The following is a 17429-nucleotide window of genomic DNA, read 5'->3' on the forward strand; positions in this document are numbered from 1 at the left end:
AGATCAGAAGTTAATTTTAATGAAGTCTGACTTAACACTTTTTTTTCTCAGATCAAAAGTCATCACCATAGCTGAGATCACCTAGATGTTTCCCTATGTTATCTTCCAGAAGTTTTAGTTTTGCATTTTGCATTTACACCTATGATCCATTTTGAGTTACTTTTTGCACAAGGTGGAAAATCTATGTCTAGACTTTTTTATTTTTTTGCATGTGACTATCTAGCACCATTGGTTGGAAAGATTATTCTTTCTTCATTGAATTGCCTTTGCTCTTTTGTCAAAGATCAGCTGACTGTACTTGTGAGTGTCTTTTTCTGTGCTCTTTATTCTGTTCCACTGATCTACTTGTCTGTTCTTTTGCCAGTACAATACTGTATTGATTTCTGTAAATTTCTGGTGAGGCTTGAAGTTGAGTATATAGTCAGACCTCCCATTTTGTTCTTCCTCAGTACTCTGTTGGTTATTCTAGGTTTTTGGCCTTTCTATACAAACCTTAGAATGGCTTTTTAATATTCACAAATTAACTTGTTGGGATTTTGATTGAAATTGTGTTAAAACCATGGATCAAATTATTAGGAGAACTGACCACTTAAAATAAAATTGAATCTTTCTATTCATGAACATGGAATACCTCTCCATTTATATAGACCTTTGATTTCTTTCATCAGAGTTTTGTGGCTTGCTCATATGGATATTGTACATAATTTACTAGATTCATACCTAAGTGTTTCATGTTTTTGTTACTTATATAAATGATACTGTGCTTTTAGTTTCAAATTCCAGTTGCTCACTGCTGATATATAAGAAAGCAATTGACTTTTATCTATTAACCTGGATCCTTCAACCCTGCTACAGTCACTTATTAGTTCCCAGAGTGGTTTTCTTTTTGCTGATTCTTTGGTATTTTCTATATAGACTATCATGTCATCTGTGAACAAGGACAGTTTCATTTCTTTCTTCCCAGTCTGTATCCCCTTTATTTCCTTTTCTTGTTGCATTGATTAGGGTAGTGTTGAATAGGAGTGGCAGAAGGGGAGTCCTTGCCTTGTTCCTGATCTTAGTGATCAGGAAAGCATCTAGTTTCTCACCATTAAGTATGATATAAACTGGAGGGTTTTTTAAAAAAGATTTTTGTTATCAAGTTAAGGAAATTCCCTTCTATTCCTAGTTGGCTGAAAGTTTCAAATGTTTCTTCTGCATCTGTTGATATGATCACATTATTTCTTCTTTAGTCTGTTAGTGTGAAGGATTATATTAATTGCTTTTCAAATGCTGAACCAGCCTTGTATACGTAGAAGAAATATTACTTAGTTGTGGTGTGGAATTCTTTTTATACATTGTTGGATTCAATTTGCCAGTATTTTGTTGAGAATTTTTGCATCTATGTTCATGGGAGATACTGATTTATAGTTTACCTTTGTTACAATGTCTTCCTCTGATTTTTGGTATTAGGGTAATGCTGTCCCCCTTATAATGAGTTAGGAACTATTCCCTTTGCTTTATCTTCTGGAATAGGTTATAGAGAATTGGTATTCTTTCTTCCTGAAATGTTTGGTAGAGTTCATTAGTGAAACCATCTCTGGGCCTGGTACTTTCTTTGTAGAAGGTTATTAATTGTTGATTCCATTTCTTTAATAGGCCTATTCAGATTATCTCTTTCTCCTTGTTTGAGTTGTGGTGGATTGTGTCCCAGGATTGGATTAGGTTTCTGGTAATTCCTGTCCTAAGAGTTCTCCCTGTGATCTCTTGCCTCTGTTTTAGCCATAGCCCACCTTTATAGCCCACATACTTAATTGCTTTCAGATTCCAGCCCATGTAAAAGAATGGCAAAAGCTCATTAAAGAGACAGTTAGTCCCAGGAGCAGTTAAGGGAGCATTGAACATTCAGTTCCAGTCCTTTTGAGACTCAACCCCTGAACCTCTCCACAGGACAGAGGTGAGAAGCAGCAGAATGTATCCTGAGGAGCAGGTGGATGCAAGGGTTTCAGCTGAAAACAGTGAGAATGCCCTTGGTTTTAAAAATATAAGTGTCAGTTGCTGTGTTCTGAACATTTTCAGCACTATTCTGTTTTTCTTCTCTGCTTACAGGAGCAAGCAGGCACACAAGTATGAGTGGCATGTGAATTGGATGCAGGTGATATCAGTTGTTACTTAAAGTAGAAAAGTGGGCAGAAAGCCATGTGAGCCACAGAGGTCTTCAAGGGAGATGGTGTGGGTAAAATTGTGATATTTCCAGAATGTCTCACCTGGCTTTAGTACATCTGCATATCAATAGATGCTCAAAGGTGGAGAGAATTATAGCTTTAGGGCATTTGCATCATTCCTCAGGGCTGGAGAGAAGTTCATCTCCATATCAGTGGGTATTTACCTGGGCAACCGAGGGTGTGTCTGAACCCAAGAGTTTAAAAGGGAGGGGCTGGCTTGTTGGCTGGCTTGCTTCTTCTGGAACAGAGGAGAGAGATGGCCCCAGACTGGAGTTTGTAGGTGAGGGGGAGGGCCAGTTTTGCTTCTACTGGAGCAGGAAAAAGAGAAGGCCCCGGACTGCAGTTTGTAAGCAGTAAATGGATTTTAAACTCTATTTCTCCCTTTGACTAATTTTGGTTTTTAGAGGTATTTTGCCCCAGGATTTCCTCTCCCTGGGCTTACAGATGGGTTTTTGAAGAAAGTGCACTGTAGCTTAACTAAGGGTCTGGAAGAGTGATAAGTTCAATAACTACAAAAAACTTACTATCTTATTCTTTAATCACCCTTCCTGTCATTTTAGATAACTCTTGCTTTGTCTCTATATTCCTGCACATGCTGCTTTTAGATTCATGATGCTCAGGCAACCAGGCTTCTTCCCCTGATGGCTGCCTCACTTCCCTATGTTACAGAAACAAGGCTACTTTTGACCCTAATACAGGCTCATTTTGTGATTTTCATGTACATCAGAGTTTTGAACCTAGGAAAAACCTAAACCAATGATTTCCAGCCTGTAAAGTGGAGGAAAACTTGGTTCCATCTTCAAAGGAAAAAATGAGAAAAGAAGCTGATTTGGGAGAATGTGACAGTTGGATTTTGAATAGAATGCAAATGAAATATTAATGGGGGACATCCATGTGAAATTGAGCTTTAGGCCTTTGCCAAAATACAAAAGTTGAGCTTAAGGAACATTAGGACTAGAGATGTGTATCTGTAGGTACATAGGCAAGAAAAATTAAACTATAAAATTTGTAAGCTAGCCAAGTTAACAGAAACATGAGTTGGTAGTGGACTAAACTTTGTCACAACATAAGAAAAGTCAAAGGAGGATGATTTGAGAGATGAAAGAAAATTGGTCATTTGGTCAGAAGTATGAGAGTCATTTCAAGGGAACTTCATCTTGTTCATTCTCCATAGCCAATTAGTCAGCAAGTTTTGCCTACCCACTGCTTATATTTTTATACTCACCCCTTCTCTGCTCTCTCATCACTACTTCCTTCAATCTCCTAAACTATGTGGTCTCAGAATTGGTGTCCTTGCCTCCAGTCTCATCCATTTTCTCCTGTAAGTCCATCTTCCACACTATCACCATAGTAACTTTCATAAAACCCAAAGCTAATATCATGTACCTGCTTTGCATCTGCTAATGGTTCAGCTCTGTAGCCTGGCAACAAGACTCTCGCAGATATAATCTGCTTGTCTAGCCTCATCTCTTTTCATCTTCATATGCAGTCTGTACTTCAGCCAGGTCTGTTTGCATTTGTCCAACAGTAACATTTAAAAAATGCCTCATTAACTTTGTGCATATATTCCATCTAAAAAGTACCTGTCCTTCTCATTTTCTGACCATCTGTACTCATGTTTTAAGATAGCTTAATCAGCTTGTCCTCTATGAAACTTTCTGTTTGATCCTCTCAGAGTTAAGTGATTCTTCTTTGGTGTCCCCACCGCTCTTATGCTCCACCTCTATTACAGCATTTACCACATTGCATTGTAACTGTATGTGTACTTATATGTCTTGTGAGTTCCAAGAGGACATCTTATTCATCTTTATACCAAATATATAGCAAGGTGTTGGGAGCCACACAAAGACAACAAGATGGCCACAGTTCATGAGGTTCCTGCTTCACTTCCTGGAGATTAGCTGCGAGCCCGCGCGCGCCAACAAGGAAGCCCGCGCGCGCCAAGAGATACTCTTCTCCCCCTCCTTCCCCATTATCATATACCAATCAGAATGTAACTCGCTGCGCCTGCAGCCAATCCCCTGCTTACAAGTATCCTATGGCCCACTCTGCCCCTGAACACTGGTGTATATCTACCCCCGTTTTACAATAAAATTTGAAGGCTTGATCAGAATACTGTCTTGCCTTCGCTCTTCTCTCGCCCCCATTTTCTTTCAGGTCGGATCCCCCTCGTCCCCACAAGTAACTAGGTCCCGCTGGACGGGACAAGTGGCGCCCAACGTGGGGCTCGAGGCGCGGATCCTTCACAGGCGGACCCCCGAGTAAGATATCGTCTGGCCAGACCCCTTCTTGATGAAACAATAGGAGACGCCTTTCGCCGCTCACGGAGGTCGTCGTCCCTGGTGAGTACCGGCCGCCTTACAAGAAAATGGGAACTAGATTAAGTAAAAGAAGCGGTCTTCATAAGAGACCTAAAAAGTTCACTTAGGGAGAGAGGAGTTCGAGTTAAAAAGAAAGACTTGGTAAAGTTTTTTATTTTTGTTGATGAAGTCTGTCCGTGGTTTATCATTAATGGCCCCGAAATTCATCCTAAAAAATGGCAGAAAGTAGGTAGAGATTTAAATGATTATCTTATCAAAAACGGCCCTGACTCTGTTCCTGTTTCAGTATTTTCCTATTGGGGTCTCATCAGAGATATTGTTGAAAATACTGACCCTGATAAACGTCAACTCTTGTCAGTGGCAGAATATTGCCTCCGCCCCCTATCTCGGGCGGCCTCAAAATCGTCTCTTTCGAGTGATCCCCCTGCCCCAAAATCGGCTAAATCCCCCTCCCCTAGCCCGACACCATCTTTGCTCGGTGCCCTCCATGATACCCCTCCCAAATGTTGCATTTATCCGCCTCTCCCTCGAGATTCGGACTTTGTCGATACACAAAAGGTTTTTCCAGTCGTGACTAAGAGCCAAAATGGCGAACCTTTAGATCCGGGAGACGCGGCTGAACTAGAAGACGAGGCGGCCAAGTATCACAACCCAGATTGGCCCCTTGCCGCCCCGTCGCTTAACCCCCCTTCTTACACACCCCCAGTTTTGAAAGGAGCCTCTTACACTCCCCCTATTCGGCCTCCCAATGTTTGCGCCCCGGCCTTTTTGCCCCCGTCGGCCCCTCCGCTACCCCCTCCGGCTCCCGGTCCTGTTAGCCCCCCTACCAGCACTGAAGACTTAATAGCACAGATAGTAGAACAAAGAATAACTTGCCATCTCCAAAAATTAGTTGTCTCCCAACCAGTTCGTCCCGCATTATATTCGCAAAGGGGCCTCTCTAAGAAACCGCTTACAGCCACAAAACCTAAAAAACAACCTAAAAAACTGCTCTTTCCTGTTCTTACCCGGGCCTCCGCCCGCTCTGGCCCCACCTCCACAACACATAGCCCGGAAGAGGGCGATCTTGAAAGCGATGGCGAAGACGCCCCTGCTGCTCAGGAAATAGAAAGTGAGGGAGAAGAGCAGGCTGAGCCAGAGCCGGCCGAGCCTGCCGATGGCCCTAGAGAATTTCACAAAATCCATTTCAAAAGCTTAAAAGAGCTGAACGCGGCCGTTAAAGCTTATGGCCCCAATGCCCCTTTTACCCTTTCTGTTCTTGATTCGCTGTCTCGAGGAGGACATTTACTCCCAGGTGAATGGCTGCGTATAGTCCAGGCTGTGCTTACCCGTGGTCAGTTTTTAACTTGGAAGGCAGATTTTGCTGACCGCTGTCAGACCATCGCTGCTGCCAATGTAAAAGACCCTCATTCCCCAACAGCGTCCTGGACTTTTGATAAGCTTACGGGACAGGGCAGATATATCTCTGAAACCAGGCAGCAGCGCCTTCCCCTTGGTCTTTTATCTCAAGTGAAAGATGCCGCTTTGGGCGCTTGGATATCACTCCCTGCTTCCGGGACTGCTAACACTCCTCTAACTAAGATCACTCAAAGCTCGCAAGAAGATTATAGCGAATTTGTTAGCAGACTGTTAGAGGCCGCCGAAAGGACCCTTGGTTCCGCGGCTGCCAATGATAAGATTGTAAAACAGCTAGCCTATGAAAACGCCAATTCGGCATGTCGAGCCGTCCTCCGCGGTAAGACTCGAGACAAAACTCTTGATGAAATGCTGAGAATGTGTAGAGATGTCGATCCTTTTACATCCAAAGTCCAAGCCCTTTTAGCTGTAGGTGCCGCTGTTCAAACTCCCCCGGCTTCTTATCCTCCTTCCTTCCCCAAGGGCGCACCGCCTATGCGTAACTGCTTTAAATGTGGACAGCCAGGCCATTTCGCTCGCCAATGCCCTACCACAGCTCCTCCTCCTAGAGTTGGGTCAGTCCCCGGTATTTGCCCTCGCTGCCATAAGGGGCGGCACTGGGCCAAAGAGTGCCGTAACAATCCAACAAATCCTTTTTACAGTACCACAAATCCTTTCACCCCCCCTTTTCAGGGAAACGGACTGAGGGGCCAGCCCCGGGCCCCCCAGCCAATTCCATTTCAGCCGGCCTCGGGGAACAGCCTAGCTGTAGCACTCCCGCCCTCTATCGGGCCACACCCGGGAGTGCAGGACTTGACCTCTGTGCCTCCTCCTCAACAATATTAACGCCTGAAGAGGGAATTACAATTATTTCCACAGGAATTTATGGCCCACCTCCCAAAGATGCTTACTTTCTAATTTTAGGGCGAGCTTCCACCACAATAAACGGCCTTATTGTCCACCCTTCCTTAGTTGACAATGACTATACTGGAGAAATAAAAATTCTTGCTAGTGCCCCCCAGTGCCCTGTCAGCATTATGAAAGGTCAGCGCCTTGCGCAGGCGCTCCCCCTCCCTTTAAGTACATCTCACCCTGCTATTCATAAGCAGCGAGGCTCCTCTACCCCAGGTTCTTCAGACTTATATTGGATCCAAGCTATTACTAAAGAACGCCCCACTCTTAAACTTAAGATCCAAGGAAAAGTATTTGAAGGAATTTTAGATTCGGGGGCCGACTCTACGGTCATATCTCAGGCTTCATGGCCCTCCAGCTGGCCCTTACACGCTTCCTTGACCCATCTACAAGGAATTGGGCAGTCAAGAAACACCTTACAGAGCTCACAGTTATTAAACTGGGAAGATGAAGAAGGAAATACCGGATTCATTCAACCCTTCGTAGTTCCTGGGTTGCCGGTAAATCTTTGGGGAAGAGATATCCTTTCTCAAATGAAGGTCATCATGTGTAGCCCTAATGAAGTTGTAACACAGCAGATGCTTTCACAGGGTTACCTCCCTGGTCAGGGGTTGGGCAAACTAAAACAGGGAGATCCCAACCCGATACTGGCCACGCCTAAGATAGACCGCTCAGGTTTAGGGTTTGAAAAACATTTTTCGTAAGGGCCGTTGCTCCTCCTGCACTCCAGGCAGACAAGATTACTTGGAAAAGTGATGTTCCTGTTTGGATCGATCAATGGCCCCTTACCACTACAAAATTAAATGCAGCCATAGAGTTAGTGCAGGAGCAGCTGGCTGCTGGACATATTGAACCTTCTACATCCCCTTGGAACACCCCAATCTTTGTAATCCAAAAGAAATCAGGCAAGTGGAGGCTCCTACAAGACCTCAGGGCGGTTAATAAGACTATGGTCTCTATGGGCGCATTACAACCGGGAATTCCCTCTCCAATAGCCATCCCTAAAGGGTATGTCAAATTAGTAATTGATCTAAAAGATTGCTTTTTCTCCATACCTTTGCATCCTGATGATTACAAACGTTTTGCCTTTAGTATACCCATTACCAATTGTGTAGGGCCTTCTCCCCGGTTTCAGTGGAGAGTTCTCCCACAAGGAATGGCCAACAGCCCCACTCTTTGCCAAAAGTTTGTAGCCCAGACTATAGACCCCTTTAGGTTGCTCTTCCCCACTTTGTATATTATCCATTATATGGATGATATTCTTCTTGCCGGTCCTGACCAGCAACAGCTCTATGCGGCCAGTCAACAGCTAGTCACTGCCCTCCGAGATCGAGGACTACAAATTTCCCCAGAAAAAGTCCAGGTCCACCCCCCCCAACTTTTTTTAGGCTTTGAATTATTTTCTAATAAAATCCTCACTCAAAAAATTCAGTTAAAGAGAAGCTCCTTAAACACTCTTAATGATTTTCAGCGTCTGCTAGGAGACATCAACTGGCTCAGGCCTTATTTAAAGCTGACCACCGGAGAGTTAAAGCCCTTGTTTGATGTCCTACGTGGAGACCCTGATCCTTCCTCCCCCCGCTCGCTTTCATCAGAAGCACAAAGGGCATTAACCATTGTAGAGCGGGCTATTTCTGAACAGACCATTAGCTACTTCTCTCCACATCTAAGTTTGTGGCTGCTCATTTTCCCTACCCCCTTCTCCCCTACAGGAGTCCTTTGGCAAAACCATCCACTATTTTGGGTTCATTTGCCAGCCTCCCCCCCTAGAGTCTTAGCTACCTATCCTCAATTAGTTGCTGCCCTCTTACGTTTAGGCCGAGAGGCAGCTCTCAAGTTGTTTGGGAGAGACCCTGAAGTTATAACCCTCCCATACAATACATCTCAATTACAATGGCTTATTCAACATGATGATGATTGGGCAATTAGCTGCACCTCCTTCCAGGGGACAATAGACAATCATTACCCTGCAGACAGATTAGTCCAGTTCCTTCAAAAGACCCCAGTTGTCTTTCCCAAAAGGACTAAAACCACGCCAATTGCTGGGGCCGTAATGGTGTTCTCTGATGGGTCCTCCTCCGGTATAGCCGCCTTCAGTATTAATGGGCAAGTTACTCGAATACAGACAGACCTCTCTTCTGCACAACTTGTTGAACTAACTGCAATAATCAAAGTTTTTGAGCTTTTAATAGATGCCCCCTTTAACCTTTACACTGACAGTGCCTATGTAGCAACCTCTGTTCCCCTATTAGAGACAGTGCCTTACATACGTCCCTCTACAAATGCTTCCCCCCTATTCGCAAAATTGCAAAAATTAATTCTAAACCGCGATGCCCCTTTTTTCATCGGGCACATACGCGCTCACACTGGCCTTCCAGGGCCGCTTGCCAAAGGCAATGACAGAGTTGATCTGGCGACTCAATTAGTAGCCTCTGTCACGTCAGACTCACCCTTGGCTGCAGCCCAACGGGCTCATGAACTACATCATCTCAATGCTCATACTCTTAGACTCAAATTTTCAATCACCCGAGAACAGGCCCGCCAAATATTTCGGCAATGTCAAGGATGTCTAACTCTCCTCCCAGAGCCTCATAACGGAATCAACCCCCGGGGGTTGGTTCCAGGAGAGATATGGCAAATGGATGTCACTCATTACCCTCCCTTTGGTAAATTAAAATATATCCATGTGTCTATTGACACATGTAGTGGTTTCCTATGTGCATCCTTGCAAACGGGAGAGGCAACTAAAAATGTTATTACCCATGTTCTCTCATGCCTGGCATATCTACCACCACCTAAAATCTTAAAAACTGACAATGGGCCTGGATACGCCAGCTCTAGCTTTAAACAGTTCTGTGCGCAGTTAGGTATTAAGCACATAACAGGAATTCCCTATAATCCCCAAGGCCAAGGCATTGTTGAAAGAGCCCACTTAACCCTTAAAAACATGTTATTCAAACTTCAGTCGGGGGGAGAAGTACTCTATCCGAAAACAGGTAATGCAAAGACACTCCTAAATCATGCACTGTTTGTTCTTAATTTCCTTACTTATGACTCCGCGGGTAAAACCGCTGCTGATCGCCTTTGGCATCCCTCCACGGCAGATAATTATGCACAGGCTATGTGGAGAGATCCGATGACCAACACATGGCACGGGCCTGACCCTGTGCTCATATGGGGGAAAGGACATGCTTGTATATATGATGCTAAGGCACAAAATGCCCGATGGCTCCCAGATAGGCTCATTAAACTTCTAGACACAAATAGAGGCAAAAACAATAATAATTCCAGTCCAGGGCATATTAACCCCTGAGAAGCCTTCCCTTTCTGTTTATTTTCAGGAGGCAAAAATGAAGATATGTACACTATTGACCCTCGTCATGACCTTTCGCCCCGTTTGGACCCATCAGATTTTCAATTTCACCTGGACAGTCACCAGTGAAGCAGGAGACGTCGTTTTCAGTTCTTCCACTTTAGCAAGTTCCCCCCCATGGCCTGTTCTTGCCCCTGACCTCTGTGACTTGGCCGCTGGAGCTTCTGCGGCCTGGGGGACCCCAGACATTTACTTTCCTTTTTCCACCTCCCCTGAGACCTACCCTGAGGGACAATCTACCACCTCTCCTGGGTGTAACAACACCCCTAGGAGAACCTACCTCAGAGAAACAGAATTTTATGTTTGCCCGGGAGCTCATAGAGATCGAGCCCTTAACTATAAATGTGGATATAGAGACTCCTATTTCTGTGACTCCTGGGGGTGTGAGACTACAGGAGATGCTAGTTGGAAGCCTAGCTCCACCTGGGATTATATAACTGTAAGTAGGGCTTGGAATCCCAAGCCTAACTCAACTGTTACCCCAGAATGTCAAAGCACCCAATCCACAAGGGGGCGATGTACACCGCTCTCCATTGCCTTTACTGACAAGGGAAAAAGGGCCCCTATTGATGGATGGCTCAGGGGACATGAATGGGGGCTAAGGCTTTATGTTTCAGGAAAGGACCCTGGGCTCACTTTTAAAATCAAATTAATTCGATCCATTCCAAACGCCAACAAGCACGTTGTCCTTGGCCCTATTGCCCCTAAGGCAAGAGACCCAAGACCTTCTAACCCTTCTCCCCTGTCTACTAGTACTGTTTTCCAGGCCTTGCTCCCCCCAGTTTTACCCTCTACAGGCGAAATCCTTAAAGGCCTGGCTAATGTGACTGCAGAATCCCTTAACTCCACTGGATATAGCGAGTGCTGGTTATGTTTCTCCCCCGTTCCCCCGTTTTACGAAGGGATAGCAGTTTTAGTAAACACCTCAGCAGACCTCATACTTACCAATGACTCCAGCAAGACTCGCTGGTCAGACCCCTCCCGTTTTTCAGAGACCTCTCCGGGTCTCACATTGACGCAGCTTTCGGGAATAGGCCTCTGTATACATAGCCCCCTCTTGCGTCTACCCCCTCAGCTAATACCCATTTGTAACAGCTCCTTCTCACCCCCGCTGTCCTATGAATTCCTTGTCGCGCCCAACGGTACTTATTTTGCTTGCTCCTTTGGCATAACGCCCTCTGTTAACCCGCGCTTGCTAATATCTAACAATGAATATTGTGTTTTAGTCATGCTCATGCCCAAGATTTCCATACATCCCACCGAAGACCTCCTCCCATATTACTCGGGCTCTACTCGCACTAAGCGTGAGCCAGTAACCGCCATTACCTTATCTGTAATATTAGGATTAGGAGCAGCTGGGGCTGGAACAGGCATTGCCTCCATAATTACTTCTAAACAACAATATTATGCTCTTAGTCAGGCTATTGATAAAGACATACAAAATCTGCAAGAAGGTTTAGACAGCCTGAAAGAATCTGTTGTCTCTCTCTCTGAGGTAGTGCTCCAAAATCGCCGAGGGTTAGACCTCCTTTTCCTGAAAGAAGGAGGCCTCTGCGCTGCTCTTAAAGAAGAATGTTGCTTCTATAAAGACAAAACAGGGTTAGTGCAAGATAGCATTGATAAAGTTAAGAAAAACCTAGAAGCCAGGCAAAAACAAAGAGAAAAGGATGAGGCCTGGTATAAAAACTGGACCTCTGCCACCCCTTGGTTAACTACTCTGATCCCCACCATCCTTGGACCCTTGGCAGGATTCTTCCTTTTAGTGTCTCTTGGCCCTTGGGCCTTAAGAAAACTGACAGTTTTTATTCGAGAGCAGGTTGACCAGCTCGTCAAGCCAGCGGTTGCTGTTCATTATCACAGACTTACAGCCTGTGATGAAGAGTCCGACACCGAGCCAACCAATGCTCCCGGTCTCCGGTTCTCAACTTTACAGGCGCCTCAACCATGGTACCATCGATTCTGGCACCGTACTTAATGTGGCCCATATGCTGGTCAGCCAGAACCAGACATACCCCTAACTATGAGGGTATGGGCATCGAGATGAGTGTGAGACAAAGTACCGCAAGGGAGGGTTCTTCCTAGAACCTCTCTGGTCCTCCCTGAGAATACGCCTGGCTTGCATAGAGGTTGGTATCCATATGTACATAAAGCCTTGATATATTAAGATCAATTTGGCTTTCAGCTCTGCCTCTCCTCCCTAAAAGATACCGAGAGCATTTGCGAAATGTTACCCTGCTGGAGGAGCCAGGCCTCTATTCCCTCACTCGATTAAGGCCCACCTTTCTGAAATAAATAGAAAGGGAGGAGATGTTGGGAGCCACACAAAGACAACAAGATGGCCACAGTTCATGAGGTTCCTGCTTCACTTCCTGGAGATTAGCTGCGAGCCCGCGCGCGCCAACAAGGAAGCCCGCGCGCGCCAAGAGATACTCTTCTCCCCCTCCTTCCCCATTATCATATACCAATCAGAATGTAACTCGCTGCGCCTGCAGCCAATCCCCTGCTTACAAGTATCCTATGGCCCACTCTGCCCCTGAACACTGGTGTATATCTACCCCCGTTTTACAATAAAATTTGAAGGCTTGATCAGAATACTGTCTTGCCTTCGCTCTTCTCTCGCCCCCATTTTCTTTCAGGTCGGATCCCCCTCGTCCCCACAAGTAACTAGGTCCCGCTGGACGGGACAGCAAGGATCTATACACAAAGCTTGACACAAGCCACTATTCGGTGTGTGACATCAATGATTTAATGAGAGCGGCATTCTAAAAACCAAGAGAGAATATCTAGAAATACCGAGTAAAATTTATTAATCTTTTCTAATTTAATGTAAGACTGTTGGAATGCTAAGATATAACAGCAACAGTGATAACAATAACAGCTCCTTACATAATGCTTATAGTGTGTCAGGGCTGTTTTCTGTGCTGCCACAATCCTGTGAAGTAAGAACTGTTGTCTACATTTTGGAGATAAAGAAACAAGCACAAAGAAGTTACATGACTTGCTCAGGGTTCCACAGCTAATAATATAGAAAGTAAATTACAACTTAGTGTAAATTTGTGTATGGTCATGTCCATCATCTACAGTTGATTTACAAATCTATTGAACAAAGGAAAATAGGATTTATCACTCTTATTTGATAGTCATGTTTCTTCATTAGGAGTAAAATTTAAATAATTTTTTTGTTTTGTTTCAGAAGGTGAAGGTGAATATAAGTTTAGAAATGTAAGATTCACTTCAGAGATGAAAAGTTCTGAAGAAGTAGAGTCTCAGTGTCCCTAGAAAGATGAAAAGAATGTGATCCCCAGAAGCCAACATTTGAACACACTTGTGAACCAGAGGAAAGTATGAAGGGCATAAAAAAAATACCTTATTGATGAGGGAGAGAATCTTTATCCCAAAAAAGAGATCACAAAGTAGCCATAAAAGTTGTACCAAAGAAAATACTTATGAGAGAGAGATGTCATAAATGTGATGAATGTGAAAAGTTCAAGTTTTGATGTCAAAGACTTCATACTGGGAGAGACCCTATAAATGTAAAATTTGTGGGAAAGCTTTCAGTGGGAGCACCAACATTGTCTCCATGAGAAGATCCACACTGAGCAGAAATCTTATAAATGTGAGATGAGTGTGGGAGAGTCTTCACCATGAGCTCAAATCTGATTCTGCTTTATAGAGCCCATACCCTAGACGAAGTGAATGTGATCAATGTGGCAAGACCTTCAACTAGAGTTCAGATCTTAGTAAGAATCAGAGACTTCATACTGGAGAGAAATCCTATGAATGTGGTGTGCAAAAGGCCTCTAATTAAACTTTGGACATTCTTAAATACCCGGTAATATGTATGGGAGGAAAACCCTACAAATACTATGTTTGTGGGAAAACTTTTTTTTTTTTTTTAGATAATTATTTTTTATTGAAGGGTAGTTGACACAGTATTACATTAGTTTCAGGTGTACAACACAGTGATTCAACATTTATATACATGATAATTCTAGGTACCAGCTATCACCATACCAAGTTGTTACAATATTTTGACTATATTCCTTATGCTATACATTACATCCCGGTTACTTATTTATTTTACAATTGGAGGTGTGTGTATATATATATATATATTTGTTGTTGTTGTTGTTGTTGTTGTGAAGGCATCTCTCATATTTATTGATCAAATGGTTGTTAACAACAATAAAATTCTGTATAGGGGGGTCAATGCTCAATGCACAATCATTAATCCACCTGTGGGAAAACTTTTAATCAGAGCCCACTTTTTTATTAAGCATCACAGAATACACACTGAAGAGAAACCCTGTTGCTATGAAAAAATGTGATGAAAGATTTAGCCAGAATATAGGCCTGACATCACATCAGATTGCACACAACAGAGAGATACTATGGATATAAGTTTGGGAAAGTTTACATAATGGATGTAAGATTGAGCTTACACCTCATTAAACATCTCAGAATTCATGCGGGGTGAGGGGCAGGACATTATCATTGTGCTGAGTGTGGGAAGTGCTTTCCTGAGAACAAAGCCATATTTCATATCAGAAAAATCCATATTTATAGAGAAAGACTCTAAATATGCTGAATGTGGGGAAGCTTCCTATAAAAATGCAATCCTTTTTGGACATTAAAAATATATATATATATGAGAGAAGGAAAAAGACTTATAGCTGATGAATATGTGTAAAATTTTAGATTTCCCTTGTGGTTGACCTTCAGAGACACTGCGGGGAAATACCACGAATACAGTCATGAAACGTTCTGTGGTAGCTCCTTACTTCTGTGTGTTTCTTTCAACTCCACCAAACAGTTAACTCAGTCTTGGCACTGTTTAGTGTCACATCCCACAGATTAAGGGCTCAGTCCCACAAGACTGCAGCCCTACCCACCCTACTTGCTTTAGATGCCAATCACAAGTACAAGTTGTTACCTGTGCTTCTGACCAACTGGCTATAGATTAGAAGTTCCCATGACCCCCTTGTCAGGTTCAGTTAATTTGCTAGAAGGGTCACAGAACTCAAAAGAACCATTTTATTATACAGGTTATTATGAAAGATAACAGATGAATAGCCAGATGAAGAGATATGCAGGTAGAAGGTCCAGACAGGTTCTGATGGCAGGAGCTTCTGTCCCCATGAAACGGGTGCACCACCCACTAGCCATGTGGCTGCTTCACCAATGTGGAAGCTCATCAAATCTTGTTTAAGAGTTTTTATAGAGCTCAATCTGCAGCCCCTCCACTTCCCCTTTCCAGAGGTGGATGGTGGGGCTGAAAGTTCCAACCCTCTAATCACTTGGACTTTCTGGTGACCAGCCTCTTTCTGAGGCTATCTAAGGGCACTCTCCTAAGGCACCTTATTAGCCTAAGATCAAGAGGGGAATCTTGAACAACATTCACATCACTGGAGAATTCCAAGGGTTGAAGAGCTTTGTGCCAGGAACTGGGGTCAAAGACCAAATGTATTTGTTATTATACCACATTCACTTAACGTTAGCAAATCCGTCAAGGGCATGTCCAGGAATGGGTTGGCTAGAAGTTGGTTTAGCAGACATTAGTGTAAGTTTTCAGTCTTCCTACTTCTTTAGGAGTCAGTCTCACCTAGACTAGTTCTAAGCTCCAATCAGGCCTCTTAGGAAGAATGAAGAGTATTTATTTAAGCCTATAAATACTTGAAAATTTTCATATTTAGAAGGGTGAAATATTGGAAGTGTCCATCCTCTCTAAGAGTTCCCTTAGGAAAATTACTGCTTTGTAATATTCATAATTCACTGCTCTCTGTTTCAGGAAAAGATACTTATTATATCCAGAAAGGCTTGTAAAATACTGAGTATGACAGTGAAATAAGCCAGGCAGAGAAAGACAACTACCAAATGATATCACTCATTTGTGGAGTATAACAACAAAGCAAACCTGAAGGAACAAAACAGCAGAAGACTCACAGACTCCAAGAAGGGACTGGTGGTTACCAAAGGGGATGGGGGCGATGGGGGGGAGGGAGGGAGAAGGGGATTGAGGGACATTATGATTAGCACACATAATGCAGGTGGGTCACAGGGAAGGAATTACAGCATGGAGAAGAAAAGTAGTGACTACAGCATTTTACCATGCTGATGGGCAGTGAGTGCAATAGGGTGTGGGGGGAGGCTTGATAAAATGGGTGAATGTTGTAACCACAATGTGGCTCATGTGAAACTTTCATAAGATTGTATATGATGCTTAAATTTTTAAAAATACTGAGTATGAGTTGAAAAGTATTGATAAATAAGATGTTCTTATTGTTCAAAACCTGGACCACTCCACTGTATGTAGCTCTGTTCCCAAACTGCCATAAAGACCTAATGATGTTGGAGCAGATCCAGAGAAAACAGACTGTTTGTCATCTGTATATGCTTGCAGCTGGCATAGTGCTGGCACTTGAATTCCCTAAGTGTTTACTGAAATTAGTTCAATTAAGATAAATTGAATTGACAGATCCCAGAGTTATATAGTATTCTTGAAATTTACTCTTAAAAAACATAAGGGGAAAATTAAAATATTTCAAACATATTTAGAAATATTGGTGAGAGGATGAACATGGGAATCTCTGATCTTTTGGAAGTGTATATGTAACTCATGAATTGTCTAGGAGATCATTGCTCCCTCCCACAATTTTGGATTCATATGTATTGGGCTGGGAGGAACATAGCCCTGACCAAGTGGGACTGTTTTTAAGTTATGCTCTTAAATTAAAAAAAACAAAAAGGTAAAATCAATTCTTTATGTATCATGTGTTTGTTAATGTAATTATTCTATTTATATAAAACTATGACACGCTGTTAAATTTCTCAAGATTTCTTTTTTCAAGGTCTATGAGATACAGTTGGTGTACTCTCAACTTGTTTGTGAAATGGCCTTTCTTCATTGTCTTCACTTACGGAAACAAACTAATATATGCTTCTTTTAAAACATTCTAAGACATATGAATCTCCCTTTAAAAAAAGGAGTCAACTTTTAATTAAAAGGAAACTATGGAGCAAATCACTAGAAACTTAAAATGCCTTGTTTATTCAAGCAATGAATAAACTTTGTGCAAGTTCCTTATCTGTGCTAATATGCAGTGGTTCTCAAGCCAGGGCCTTGCTAGCTTCTAATCCCCATTTGGATATATATATATTGGGGATATTTTTGGTTGTCACAATGACTTTGGGTATGCCACTTGATTTTGTGGGTGAGGTCCAGAA

The sequence above is a fragment of the Manis pentadactyla genome, chromosome 16 (assembly GCF_030020395.1).
Source record: "Manis pentadactyla isolate mManPen7 chromosome 16, mManPen7.hap1, whole genome shotgun sequence".
NCBI lineage: Eukaryota > Metazoa > Chordata > Mammalia > Pholidota > Manidae > Manis > Manis pentadactyla.